The sequence below is a fragment of the Canis lupus genome, chromosome 20, assembly GCF_048164855.1.
Source record: "Canis lupus baileyi chromosome 20, mCanLup2.hap1, whole genome shotgun sequence".
In the NCBI taxonomy this organism is placed as follows: domain Eukaryota; kingdom Metazoa; phylum Chordata; class Mammalia; order Carnivora; family Canidae; genus Canis; species Canis lupus.
In genome coordinates this window covers 47,208,110-47,223,925 of record NC_132857.1, presented here as the reverse complement: position 1 = coordinate 47,223,925, position 15,816 = coordinate 47,208,110, and positions in this window count along the sequence as shown.

Genomic DNA, 15,816 nt, shown 5'->3' with positions numbered 1-15,816 from the left:
AAAAAGAATGATCTTAAGATACCTGGTCCTCCTCTTTGTGACTAATTTATAACCACAAGTTTTACTAATAACATGAAATAGCACTTATTTAGAAAGAATTCTAGATATATGAATAATATATTTTATCCAACATTTTATCAAATATATCAAAAATATTTGTTTATTGATTTTTTAATGACATATACCAATTTTGGTAATAATGATTTATACTTTCAAATAAGCTTTTCAATGTATTCACAATTTACCAATTTTGTCTTCACCAAAACTTTTGCTGTAGGGGTAGTCACAAGTATTAAAATAACTTAATAGGTAGATAAGTAATAATATTTTCCATAAAAAAAAATAAAAAATAATATTTTCCATAATATAAAATTTCATTTGTTTTATATTATCCTAAAACACAAGGATCATTTTATCTCTTGTTTTTTCCCTTAGGATTCAGAGCTCAGGACAATAGAGGTTGAATCATCTTAAGCAAAGAAGAGTAGGGGTGCCTGGGTAGCTCAGTTGGTTAAGCATTTGCCTTTGGTTTGGTCATGATCCCAAGGTCCTGGGATAAAGCCCCATATCAGGCTCTCTGTTTAGCAGGGAGTCTGCTTCTCCCTCTCTCGGCCCCTCCCTCCTGCCCCCTTCCCCCGTTTGTATGCCTTCTCTCTCTCATAAGTAAGTAAGTAAGTAAGTAAATAAATAAATAAATAAGTAAATAAATAAATACAATCTTTGAAAGAAGATAAAAAAGAATCAAAGAAGGATTGAAAGAGGATAGGCATTGGACTCTGAAAGATATCTTCCCTCACTACTTTTTTTTTTTTTTTGTAATTTAGGAAATGTTATTTAATTTATTGCACTATGAGTTTTGTTTGTAAAATAAGCTTAATCTCAATATTGGGTAGTTGTTGGAATTTATAAGAAGGGACATAATAAGACATCGTTTTGGATATGGAGTAGAGGCCATCAAAAGCCTGGTAGCTAATATGATTCTCCTCATTTCTATACAGTGCACACCTGGGTTTGGTAACAATAGTTAGCACATTTATTGTTCACATTTATTCACTAATCAAGGCAAAATCAATAATTTTCCATAACATGTATTTTCATTCCTTTCTCTCAAAAAAATGGAGAAAAAAATATAACTGGGCTTAAAAAGAAAAAAAAAAAAAAAAAGCCAGAAGATAAAATGAGCATCTAGCCAAGAAAGAAAGAGGAGACAAATTACTCATAGCAAAAATGAAAGAGGACCCACTACTACTTATCCCATAGACATTAGAAGTGTAATAAAGAAATATTATGAAAAACACTATGACCCTAAAGTTGGAAACTGACACAAAGTGAACCAATTTCATGAAAGATACAATCCACTCAAAGAGGAATGGACAATTTGAACAGGGCCACAGCTACTAGAAAAATTGAGTCAATAATTAATGAGCTTCTAAGACAGAAAGTACTAGACCCAAATGGATCACCGGTGAATTATCTAAAACATTTAGGAAAAAACATGCTATCAATTCTCCATAATCTCATACAGAGGCAGGAGCAGAAGGACTATTTCATAAACCATTCTATAAGACCAGCATTACCCTCAATCTACAGACAAGAAATCTAAGGTCTCTCATGAACATAGGTGCAAAAACCCTCAACAAATTCATAGCATATCAAATGGAACAATGTATAAAAAGAATTAATATACCATAGCCAAGTAGGATTTATCTCAGGTATACAAGTCTGGTTCAACATTTGAAAATCAACTAATACAATCCATTATGTTAATAGGCTAAAGAAAATAATCATGGGATTATATTGTTAGATGCAGAAAAAGCATTTGACAAAATCAAACACCATTCACAATAAGAACTCTCAGCAAACTGGACATAGAGAGGGACTTCCTTAACTTTATAAAGCACACCTACAAAAATCTGCAATTAATATCATATTTAGTAGTGAGAAACTACATGCTTTCCCCCTAACTTTGGAAATAAGGCAATGGTGTACTCACACATTCTTATTCAACATGTATGGAATATCCTAGCTAGTGCAATGAGACAAAAGAAGAAGAAAAAGAAGAAGATGAAAAAGTAGTAGTAGTAGAAGAAGAAGAAGAAAAAAAGAGGAAGAAGGAGGAGGAGAAGAAGAAGAAAAGGAAGGAAAGGAGGGAAGGAAAGAAGGGAGAAAAGAAGGACATACAGTTTGAAAAGGAATAATAAAATTATCTGTTTTCATAGATGACATAGTTTTCTATGTAGAAAATCTGAAAAAAAATTTGACAAAAACTCCAAGAACTACTTTGCAATTATAGTAATACTACGGGATACAAAGTTAGCATACAAAAAGCAATCAATTTCATATATTCTAGCAATACACAAATGTAATCTGAAATTAAAAACATATTACCATTTACAGTAGCATCCTCCCTGAAATGAAATACTTAAGTATAAATTTAATGAAATATATACAAGATCTATATAAGGAAAAGTACAAAACTCTGATGAAAGAAATAAAAGAATTAAATAAATGAAGAGGTATTCCATATTCATAGATAGGAAAACACAATTTTCAAGCTAAAACACAATTTTTAAGCTGTCAGCTCTTTCCAACTTGATTTATAGATACAATGCAATTCGAGTCAAAATCCCACCAAATTGTTTTGTGTCTATTGACAAACTAATTCTAAACTAATTTATGTGGAAAAGGCAAAAGACTCCAAATTGCTAACAGAATATGAAAGAAGAATAAAAAGAATTGACTCGACCTGATTTTAAGGTTTAATACAAAGCTACAGTAATCAATGCAATGTACTATCAGCAAATTAAAAAAGAAAAAGAGAAAACAGCCATGAAACAGAAATATTAGAGCCCAGAAATAAACACAAAATATAGTCAACCTATCCTTGTCAAAGAAGTAAAGACAATTCAATGGAGAAAGAATGGTCTATTTAACAAATTAAGCTGGAACAATTTTTCCTCCACATGCAAAAATAATGAACCCACACACAGACCTTAAATACTTCACAAAAATTAGCTCAAAATAGATCATAGACCTAAATGTAAAACACAAAACCACAAAACTTTTAGAAGACAAAATTTTCACTTTTTAGGAAAAAATCTTGGGTTTGACAGTGGCCTTTTAGATATAACACCTAAAAAATGATCCAAAAATAAAATAATTGGTAAATTATGCTTCAATAAAATTAGAGCTTCTACTTTGCAAAAACACATGGTTCAGAGAATGAAAAAACAAGCCAAAAGACTGGGAGAATATAGTTGTAAAAATATATGTGATAACACATTTGTATTCAAAATATACAAGGAAATCTTAAAATTGAGCAATAAGAAACAAACAACTCAATTAAAAAATGAGCATAAGAGCATATGACCTGAACAGACATGTCACCAAAGAATAAATACAGATGGGAAATAAGAATATTAAAGGATGCTCAATATCATATGTCACTAGGGAATTGCAAATTTGAAAAAAACATACAAGGAGATATCATTATACACCTTATTAAATGGCAAAATCTAAAAATAATCTGATAATGCAAAATGCTAGTAAAGTTGTGGAGTAACAGAAACTCATTCCCTGATGTTAGGGATACAAAATGGAAAAGCCATTTGGGTGACAGTTTGGCAGTTTCTTATAGAGCTAAAATAGGCTTACAATACAATCCAGCAATTATGCTCCTAGGTTTACCTAAATGAGTTAAAAAAATGTAACAACACAAAAACCTGCATATGAGTGTTTATAGAAGTTTTAGTCACAGTTTCCAAAAAACTGTAAGCAACCAAGATGTCCTTCAAAAGAGGAGATGAATAAACAAACTGTGGTACATTCATACAACAGGATATTATTCAGCAATTAAAGAAATATATTAAAGCCATGAAAAGACAGGGAGGAAATTTAAATGCATATTGCTCAAAAAAAAAAAAAAAAAAAAAAAACAGTAACAACAGGACATATTTTGTGATTCCAACCATGACTCCAACAGTCAGAAATAGACAAAACTATAGAGATGGTAAAGAGATCAGTGGTTGTCAAAGGTTTAGAGGATAACAGAGATGAATAGTTGGAATGCAGAGTATTTTTAGAGCAGTGAAACTATTCTGTATAATACTGCAGTGGTAGATATGTGACCTTAAGCATTTATCAAAACCTATAGAACTGGACAACACAAAAATTGAACCCTATGGTCATTCTGGATTACAGCTAATGGTAGTATATTAGTATTGGTTCACCAGTTATAACAAAAGTATTATCCAATGGAAGGCCCAAGTTGTTAACATATTCCAATTTCATTTCTTCTAAAGAATATGGCTTTCTCATCATGACACTCAATTATCACAGTTAATCAGTACTCTGATGCTACACTCATCAGAAGAGCATCACAGACCGGGAGACCAATAACTTGAAGTCAATAGAGCATGTAAGAACTCAGACCAAAAAAAAAAAAAAAAAAAAAGGGAAGAAGAAGAAGAAATTATAAAATTTTATTTTTTGTGACTCCTGCCATGCGATAATTTTCATTTTTAAGAGATTTAAAGTATAATAAGGCAAGGAAATAAGTTCAAGTCCACTGTAGCTTGATATCAGTGTAAAATGACTAGTGGTAAGATTGATTCAACGATAAATTTCTTTTGTAGACCCAAAGTGAATCACAACATTGTGCTCGAATTTTAGGAGACCACAGGTGAGAGAGATGCAGTGTACATCATTAGTTTTTTTTTTTTTTATATATATATCTTCATGAGGGCATTTCTATTACCCTGATAGGAAATTTAATTAGAAGAGCAGTGTTACAAGATTCAAAACAGTTAGGTGTGCATATAAAAATGCATATACCTATTGAGACTACTTGCTTTTCAAAGTGACTCAACATAGGAAGCATATCTCTGGAAAATAGTAACAATTTGATATGCACCTCATGCTCTGCCTTTTATTGTTCCCTACAGCGTAAAGACAGTTGTCAGGTTGGAGACCTTGGCGCAATGCCCTGAGTGACATTACATAAGTCTGACTTATGTCCATCAGTGATAACAAATGAGATTCCTTTTTATTTCATTCAAGGAGAGGCAGACTATGTCATTTAGTAGGAAAGTTGCATATCCCGAGAAGAGCCTTCTTGGGTATGGCTCTATATGTGCCATCAAGTCTTGCAAATATTGCTATTATCTGTACAAAAAGGGTGAAAGCTAAAATGAAACTGATTATTTGTATTTTTCCCGACCCCTAATTTATAAGCTATGATTTGCCTGATGCTATCCTAGTTTTTAGAGAGGTAGCATGAGTTAAAAACACCATATAAACCTAACTTAGTTTTATAGAAATAGTCTGCAATAGAGTTGACATCTGACCTCTTTAGTTTTTAAACTTCTGTAGTCAGTAGGCCAACTACATTTCCCCCCAAAGGAATATAAAATGTATTTTGTGAACTGATAAAGCACACAGGAATAGGTGGCAAATTTTGGGGATACTGTGTTATGTACAACTAAAAAGGGAAAATAATAACAGCAGTTATCTTCCGTTTTTTTAATTTTTTTTCTTCTGTTTTTTTTTTAAAGAGAAATAAGAAAACATATAATATTTAATGTGCTCCTACAAGGTATTAGGTCCCTTCACATAATTTGCTTCATGTAGATCCTCACAACATTCCTGTGGAAGAATGTTGTCACTGTTTTACTGCTGAGGATGCTCGAGCCCAGAGAGCTCAAATAGCATGAGAAAAGCAAATAAAAAGAAGGAAAAGGAGGAAGAGGAGATGGAGAAGGAAAGAAGAAAAAGAAGATGAAGACAAAGAGGAATAAAGAGAAGAAAAAGAGGGATGGGGAGGGGAAGAAGGAGGAGGAGGAGAGGAAGAAGAAATAAAAGAACAATGAGAACAAGAACAACAAGAACAAGAATCATCACCATTACCACCTAAGTATGGTGTCCAGATGTTATCACTTGTGAATAACCACACTGCTCTGAATGCCAATGAATTCCCAGTCTTCTATCCTTCATATTTCTTCAAGATCTATTCCTCATTTCCTATTAGCTATTTCCTTTGGATTTATTTTTCACTCCCTATTCTATTGTTTGCTCACCAGGCAAGTGGGGTTAAGCCAGTTAACCTTGATCCATTCATCCATTCATTCTCTTTAGAGAGGTGCCAGGTGAGGGGAACAAAACAAAACAAAACAAAACAAAACAAAACAAAAAGGCAGTGACCAAGTCTAATCTCCTTGTTATCTGGACCTTCAGGTAAATTGACCAATAATATTTGCTAGAAAGAAGAGACCTTAGTGGGAAATGCCCCTAGTAGGATCTCTCTGGGGGCACCTGGGTGGCTCCTTTGGTTAAGCATCTGACTCTTGATTTTGGGTCAGCTCATGATCTCAGGGTCCATGAGATCAAGCCTCGCATTGGGTGTGAAGCCTGCTTAAGATTCTCTCATCCTCTCCCTTTGTTCCCCCTTCCCCTCACCTCCCTTTCTAAAAATAATCTCAAAAGAATAAAACAAAACAAAACAAAAAACAGGATCTCTCTGGCTACCTACTATCTTTAGTAAATAGGATGCAGGAACTAGGAGCACAGCTTTGAAGAGAATGTTGTATAAGCTCTCCAACTCTCTTTAGATTCCTTCTGCTGTCTGAGGGGCTTCATGAACTTGACTTAGAAAGCTCATCTTTTCTGAGTCTGAAGCACATTTTTGATATAGGAAGAGATGATGTGAGAATCTGCCTTTGAAATTCAAGATTTCTTTCTGCTTCATGTGAGCTTTTTTGTAGCCGATAGTCTGGCATTTTTTAAAGTAAAACAATAAATATTTATAATTTGCATTGAGTTGATAATCTGAACCCACATGTTAGCTTACTCACCAAATTGACTATTGTTTACATATACCAATAGTTGATAAAGAGTAATTGGGAAAAATTAATAGATTGGGAACTCTAGAGCAGTTATACAGATTCTATAATTATGGATGACTGGTGTGTCTGCGTCTCTGTTTCCATGTCATCCCTTGACACCAAGAGTAGGTCTCTGGAAATTCAATTCATAAAATTCTGTAAGGCAGCCACCATTGGATTGCAGGCTAGGAAGTAGCCTAAGAAATTGGTGGCATATCCCTATCAACAGATGGCAGAAGAAAATGAACATTGTGGAGTTAAACTCCAAGAAAATTTCCATCAGGCACCTTAGATCTGTTCAATTTTATAGTAGTGGGACAGTGCTCATGGTCTTATTTTGATTGCAAGATGCCCTTCAGCATCAACCATCAGGAAATTTTGAAAAAAAATAAAAATATATTACAGAACCTGAAAATTACATAGCACACCTGAAGCCACACAGTGAAGTTGCTAGTTGCTTGGAAGGAGAGAGACAGAGAGAGAGAGAGAGAGAGAGAGAGCACAGGCCTGTGGTTGTGCTTTTATTGGGGTGGCGGGTATGGACCTGGAGCTTTGAGGGTTCACTCTTCATTGGTAAATTTAAATTATAAGCATGGCAATTTAACCTCCAGAAGAGAGAGGGGAAAAAAAAAGAAAAACAACCCTCCAACAAAACAGATATAAAACCATTGGTCCAAATGGTCAGGTATCAAAATTAACTGAGATCTCTAAAACAAAGGATCCTCAGTGGACTTGGCTTTCTAGTTAGTTATGTGGTTGGCAATGTGTTCATTTGAGATAACAGTTTTTGAAATGGATGCCTCTTTGAAATAGATGCCTCAGAAAAGAAAAAGAACAACTGTCAGGGATTACATTACACTCACCTTCAACAAGTCATTTCTGAAGGTTTTGTCTTTACATCTATTGCTGTAAGCTTTCAGATTTCTAAGCCATGGAAGGCAGTAATAGTTTTGAAAATCAAAAATAGCAAATGCATTATATATAAAGACTGAGACCAGCTTAGCCAATAGTCTATTTTGATGTTTATCACACTATCTTTACCATTCGGATCCTCTGAGAAAGAGATGCCAGGACGGAATTAGATGTGCACAATATTTATTGGGAGAGACACTTGTGGAAGAAGCAGGAGTAAACAGGGAGTGCTATAAGACTACAATAGGACTCTAACTCCTGTGAAGAGAGAAAGGGAGGGAAGGGTCACTGCTGTGAGTTGAATAATGTCCCCCTAAGATTCACATGTTGAAGCCTTACTCCTCAAAGTGGTTGTATTTGGAGGTGGGTCCTTTGGGAGGTACTTAGGTTTAGAGGAGGAGGTCATGACATGAATGTGTGGCCCCATGATAGGATGAACGCCTTTATAAACAGGAAGAGACCACAGCCTTCTCTCTCTATAATGTGAGGATAGTTAGAGAAGGCATCGCTCTGTAAGACAGGAAGAGGGCTTCACCAGGGCACCAAGGTGCTGACCTTGATCTTCAACTTCTCAGCCCTGAAACTGTAAGAAAAAATTCCTGTTGTTAAAGCCACCCAGTCTATGGCATCCTGGAATGGCAGCATAGTATGATCAGGGAGGAAGAGATCCAGGCTGCAGCAAAGTTCTGAGAAAGCTTCACTCACTATGAGAGTAAATCAGGAAGCAAAATTCATCCATTAGCATCTCTCAGAGGCCTGTAATGGGCCAGCGTCGAAACTCTGTTTGGCCCAGTTCGGCTGGAAAGAGTCTTGGAGAAAGCTGGTAATTATTTCTATTGTTTATTTATAATTTCCTGTTACCACATTTCATCTAATTTTTCATTATATGTCAGATATGTGGGTTAGAGAGAAGTTTCCCTAGTCCTTAACCACGGCCCTTCTGGGTTTTTGATTGTTGAGTGCAATGGTCTTTATCTCCTTAGCTGTGAATACTTCCAGATTTGGTTCTGCCTTTTGGGGATTTAGAGTTTAGCTCCTTAGCCTCCACCCACAAGGCTTTTGAATCTGGCACATGTCCCAAGGAGACTGTGTACTTGAAGCAGGTACCCTTGTCTACTGGGGCGTTGATTCCTAAGCACCAAGGCTATGGAGGATTTTACTTTCTCCTTTTAGATGTCTTAGGCCTAGTCTTCCATCTTTCTGCTATACCACAGATCTCAAGAAATCTCTTATGGAACAAGCCAGGTATGTATTTGGGGCTCCTTTAGTAAACGGTCTGTTATGCCAGCTCTTACAACCATCATAGATCCCATTGTTCCTCTGTTCCCTAGCAGACTCCCACTACTTAATGTCATGTCTGATCCTTAGTCCCTGCCCAGATCTGACAAATGCCTCCAGTGTAGAGAGTGGTTGGCTATTGTCATTGCCTAGAACAAGTTGAATTTTAATTTATCTAGTCCTTTCCCTAGATGTGTTTTTAAGTGCTTATGAAATTTGATTTTAGTAACATATCCATTTTTTTCTAGTTGTTACAGAGAATCATGGTCTCAGTAAACTTATTAATTTATTATGTTATCCTTTCTGGACACTGAGACATAATTAGAAATAACATCTAATTATGTTATTTATGTCCCTCTCTCTGAGATCATAGAGGAATTTTCCCATGTTTTTTCCCATATTTAAAAAGACTTGTTATTTTTACATTTAAATGTTTAGTCTAAGTGGAATTTGTCCTGTGCAAAGTGGGACATAGATCAAAATCAGTTTTCTTTTTTTTTAAGATTTTATTTTTTTATACAGGAGAGAAATGGGGAGAGAGAGAGAGAGAGGGAGAGAAGCAGAGACACAGGTGGAGGGAGAAGCAGGCTCCATGCAGGGAGCCGGATGTGGAACTGGATCCTGCGTCTCCAGGATCACACCCTGGGCGGAAGGCGGCGCTAACCTGCTGAGCCACCGGGACTGCCCCAAAATTAATTTTCAAATGGCTATTCCAGTTTGTCAACACTATTTATTAGATAACTATAACATTTTCCTACCTGAGTTGAGTTGCTGATTTATATTATAGTAAATATCTATATATATTTTGGTCTATTTTTAAATTTCTATGCATTTACATGGACTTTTCTGTTTGCTAATGAAAGTACACACTGTGCCTTAATATGCATCAGTATCTTGAAGGTGTATTCTCTCTAGTTTCTCTTCTACTTCAAAATTTCCCAAACTTTTCATATTAGTCTATTTTTCCATGTGAAAAGTAGTGATTTATTGTGGTCTCATTAAACATAAAATAACTTAAGGGAAATTGAGACCCTTATGATGGTGAATCTTCTTATCTAAAAATATTATATTTATTTCTATTTGTTACAGAATTTTTTGATGTCCTTCAGTAGTGCTTTAAAATATTCCATGCGTGTATCTTTCACTTTTCTTATTTACTATGTTTCTAGGAGTCTGATTTTGTCATTGCTGTTATGATAAATGGTGACTTTCATTTTTCCTTCTAAATGGTATATGGAAAGGCTATTGATGTTTGTGCCAATTCAATAGTTGAGTAACTAGCATGTTAAGTTTTTAGGTTCTTCTCTTGGGTGTCACACCTATAGAGTTATAGAATCCATACAAATAATAAACATTTTAATTTTTTCTGCATTTATTTTTAATTTTTAACTTTTAAGTGCTTTGTATAAAACATCATTGATAAGAGGTTAAAAAATAATAGTGTTAGGGTCCTAAGTTTCTTGTTTTTGACTTAGGAAATGTTCTACTGTCTTCTCATTAAGCATGCTGGTTTGGCAAGTGAGATAAATATATTTTATGGATTTAGAAGGATTTATCTATTTCTATTTCTTGAAAATTTTATATTTTTTATTATTGAGTATTACAAATATATAGGAAGTACAAAAGCATAAATATATGTGCTGGTAAAGGGATTGCCACAAAACAAAACCTATATAACTATCAGCAAGGTCAAAGGAAAAGTAACTGCCAACTTTTAAAAGCACTACTCGTATAGTCTCTCAATCACTACAACTCTTTTATTACTGAAGTTGAATACTATTCTTCTTTGTGGTTTAGTATTGCTTGTAAGTAATTTTTAGGGTTTACTCTTTTACTTGATGTTAAATTTGTAGGATTCATCCATGTGGTTGAGTTCATTTTTATTGCTCTATAATATCGACTGTATACATTTACTGGAGTTCATATACCTCATTTACTGTTGATGGACATTGGCGTTGTTTTCAATTTGAAGATATTATAAAAATGCCACCATGATTATTCTTATATACATTGTCTATGTAGATGTGTGTGTTGAGTATATGTCAAAGAGTAGAACTGCCAGACCATAGGGAATACATACACACAGTCTTTAGTTGGTCATTCACATATATATATATATATATATATATATATATATATATATATATAGTTTCCCTAGGTGGTTATAAAATTTTCAGTCTCACCAGCAGTTTATAAGAATTCCAACTGCTCATCACCATGGCAAAACTTGCACTTGTTAAGTACATTTTAAAAAAGCTGAGGAGAAAAAAGATCATTCAATAATGAAGAAAATAACAAATGGTCAGGAATATACATTTGTCCTGTAAATGCAGTATATAACCATTTAGTCTTAATCATGTGAAGTAAACACTAATGGAATTAATATAATTGATACATTGCAATGATAGGGTGATATTTTTAACATGCTCTTCATAAAATGATAGGTCATAGAGCCTAAAAAGTGAGTAGTAGTAGAGAAAATGTTAATAACATGATTAATGAGGTTGGTCCAATAGACATGTGAAGCCCTGGTACTAAAATATTGACATCCACCTTGTTCTCAAGCCCATTTGGAATACGAACAAGTGAATTTGAGGCATCATATATACATACTTCCAATGTAAATACTAATTAATAGTAAAATGAAGAAAAGCAATTTTAAGTGTAAATATTTCTTATTTGACCAAAATGTAAAATTACATACAGAAGAGTGAAATGTCAGCAGTAAATATTTCCTGATTCTCAAATTCTGACTCTTTATTGCCATGCCTCAGAGATTACTAATAGTGGTAGTTCATACTGTGTTTTTTCTGGAGTTAGTGCAAAATTTTTTATGCTAAGAAACAATATAACACATTGTAAGGGTGTTTTTTAAAGATTTATTTATCTTTTTTATTTTAGAGAAGGAGAGAGAAAGTGAGTGGGTATGGGGCAGAGGGAGAGAATCTCAAGCAGACTCTCCACTGAGTGTGGAGCCCAATGCAGGGTTTGATCCTATGACCCATTAGATCATGGCCTGAGCCAAAACCAAGAGTTGGACGCCCAACCTACTCAGCCACCCAGGCACCCCAACACATTATAAGTTTCTATTGATTCCCTTTGTTTTTATAAAGATGGGTCACATTATACAAATGCTTATTTAGTTTTATATTTTTTTACCTAAGATATATCTATTGTAATTATGTATGTGTGCATTGTATATACATATATAATCTCCTCATGTACATTTATTGACATTTCATCTTTTTTTTTTTTTTTAAAGATTTTATTTATTTATTCATGATAGTCATCAGAGAGAGAGAGAGAGAGAGGCAGAGACACAGGTAGAGGGAGAAGCAGGCTCCATGCACCGGGAGCCCGACGTGGGATTCGATCCCGGGTCTCCAGGATCGTGCCCTGGGCCAAAGGCAGGCGCCAAACCGCTGCGCCACCCAGGGATCCCTTATTGACATTTCAATGTGAGATCTCAGATTAAAGAAAAGCAATTTGCACAATATGTTTGTGTGTGACACGCATTATTGTTTTTATAGCTGAATAGATTTTCATTACATTTTATGCCATAATCATCTACTGTAGGGTAAAGGATGGGGAACACCTAAATCAAGCTATTTAGAGAGCAGTATATCCATTTTGTCACTTAAAATATTTCTCTCAGAATTCAGGAAATAAATTTTTTAAGGCAGAAAATCAAGGGGAATATCTTTACAAATGAATTCACCTTAGAGCTTAGATAAGCTACTTGTCATGAATATATGTGAAGTAGTATTTATGTGGCACATAAGACAGGACAAAACTACAATTTGCTTATTAATTCTCCGCTTAAAATTTCCATTGACTTTTTGACACAACTTGAAAAAATGCAAACGTCTTATAGATTTTTCAGAATTGAATCTGGCATAAGTTTCCATCTAAGTTTGTGTAATTCTAGAACCATAGCCCTACTGCACCAGTGATATTCCCCTGGGTGCATCATGGCTCCGTGACTCTGCATAGTTTTCTCCCCCCACTGATTGGAATGCCTGTTGGAAAAGTTTCCTCTTGACACATTCCTATAAACCTTTCAAGTGACCCCTGTAAAATCACCTGCATTGACTCTGATGTGTCCTCAAAAGACTTTTATGGTGTTTTTTTTCCCCAAGATTTTATTTATTTAAGAGGCAAGGAGAGCCAAAGAGATCACAGAGGGAGAGGGAGAAGCAGACTTACCACTGTGCAGAGATCCAGACGTGGGGCTCTATCCTAGGACCCTGATATTTCCTGAGCTGAAGGAAGATGCTTAACTGACCGCTTGGTCAGGTGCCCCCAATTTTTTTTATTTGTTCCATCCGAGACCTCCATTGTTATTTCTTTATTATTTACATGGCTATATCTCAGTATTATCACTATTATAATGTAAACTTTAAACCTGTCCTTCTCCCTTGATGCTGAATCCTTCCTTACAGCATGGGAATTGCCTCTTGTTAATCTTTGTATCTGTATTGCCTAGCACAGTGCCTCGCTAAAACATTGACAAGACATATGGAATTGGAATGAATAATTGAACACATTTACACTTCTGGTGTAATATTTCATGCTCCCTGATGTTCTGCTCTTTCCTCAACCAGTATCGATTGGGTGGTCTCATTAACAATCCCGTAAAAAAAAAAAAAATCTCATTTCTTAAAAATGCGTCTTAAACTTCATACTTCAATCATATTAGAAACTCTAAACACTTCTGCAATATCCTCTTTTATTCTACGAACAATCTTCAGTAATTTCCTTCCTTAAAATGCTAATTGGTTTTCACATCCTATAAATCAGAGTTGCTTTTCTCACCTTACCATCAAAGTTCCTCACAGTTTCTTCGATAAGGAATACATTTCCAGCCTAAAAGCATTTGCCACTCTCCAATGTGCATATTCCCTCTCTGCAGTGCCTTCTGATACAAGAAGTATCTTGCGTTTCTCCATTCAGTGAGATTCTTTTTCCTCCACAAAGCTTTTTTTAAATATATATAAGTCCAAACATTCATTTCACAACGCCGATAAACAAAATGCTATGAGCAATGTATATCGTTCAATGATATAAAAGAATGAAAACACAATTTTGATTATTTTATAGAATGTTACTGCCACTTGGCAATACTTAGTAAGAGTCAAAAATACTACCTTAGGGCAATAGTCTAATTCAGGAAACAAACAGGATATATGGATAAAGATGTGTATTTAGATGTTCGGTGCAGTGCTCATTATCATAGTGAAGAATTTAGATACAGCTCAAACATCCAAAATAGGAACAGTTCAATACCATTGTGGTTGTATATGTGTTTGTGTATGTCGCATAGACATTAAAAAGCAGGCTTTGAAAACCATGCATCATATAGCAGACACACACAGTATGATGCAAATTTTGACATATTAATATATTCTTAGGAATAAAATCAGAAGTGAACAAACCAAAACATTGTTCATTCTTGAAATATTTACTTGTAGCTTCCCCCCCACTTTTATTTATTTTTAAAATATTCTCTAGTAAAGATGTAATTTTTTATAACTAAAAGAAAATCCAATTGTAATTTTAAAATAACATGAGAAAAAAATATGTCATTAGTAAAAACACACAAAAACAATTTTGCTCATAATTTTTTGGGCTTTGACAGATGCATGATGCTTGTTTATTCGTGGTGTATGAAGTATATTTTTATAGACACATGCGTATCATCTGGGCTATTTTCTACAGTTATTCAGAAATTGCTTCATCTTTCACTTTCATCATGACCTCTTGGGTGTGTAGTGCCAATGACAAAACATCTTTGTAGTGAATTCACTTTACATTAAAAATCCAAACAGGTCACTGTCACCAAAATGACCAACAAGCGTTTCCCAGTTTTCTTTCTTTTTATTTTATCCTTCAAATATTGCTCAGTTAATTTGTGACAGCCTTTGTCAAATCTGTTTTATTTTAGAAGATTCCAAACGTTTAGAGATAATCAATTTGTGGGTTGTCTTTATTCGAAAGATACAAAAGCAGCCAAGGAAAGCCCAGTTTGGTGTCTAGACATGGGTGTTCAAAGTTGAAGCCCCACAGTTTTTGAGATTTCAGAAATCTATTCCTGTGACTTTAAGAAATCTACTTTAAAAAACGTTAAGTGCCTATGCAGAGCTTGCAAGCAAGGTATTTCTCTAGCAAATACAATTCTTATCTTTAGAAATACTATTACTTAGTGATAGCTGAGAGTTAATGGAGGTTAATGAATTATTAAGAGTTATTATTTACTAAAATAAAACCAATCCCATGATGCTCAATTATAAAAGCCATTGATATTTTTTTGCATACTTATTAGGAAGGTGGATAATATGTTTCTTCTCATTAAACATAAGCTCATTTATATTTGTGTACTCTTCTCATTCTAAAATAGGTTAACTTCTGCCTATATTATGTTCCAGCTATGAATTTCTTTGTTAGGATTTTATTGTTTGCTGTAAAATTCTGTAAGATACAAAATTGCCAGGCTGGGATTTGGCCTCCTTGAAGCGGTACAATCCAGATGGCATAGAGGAATTGATACTCAATTATAGAGGAAAAGTAGAAATTTGGTACTCACTGAATATCCTTACAACTAGATTGGAGCTATGTTATTACTCCTGGCCATTGAACTGTGAGCAGAATTAATGTGTCACTTCTTGGCAGGTGTAGTTAAGAACTTCCAACATCTCTCTTTCTTCCCTGCTGCCATAACCTTGGAGGCGGCATGCTTCAGATGGCAAAG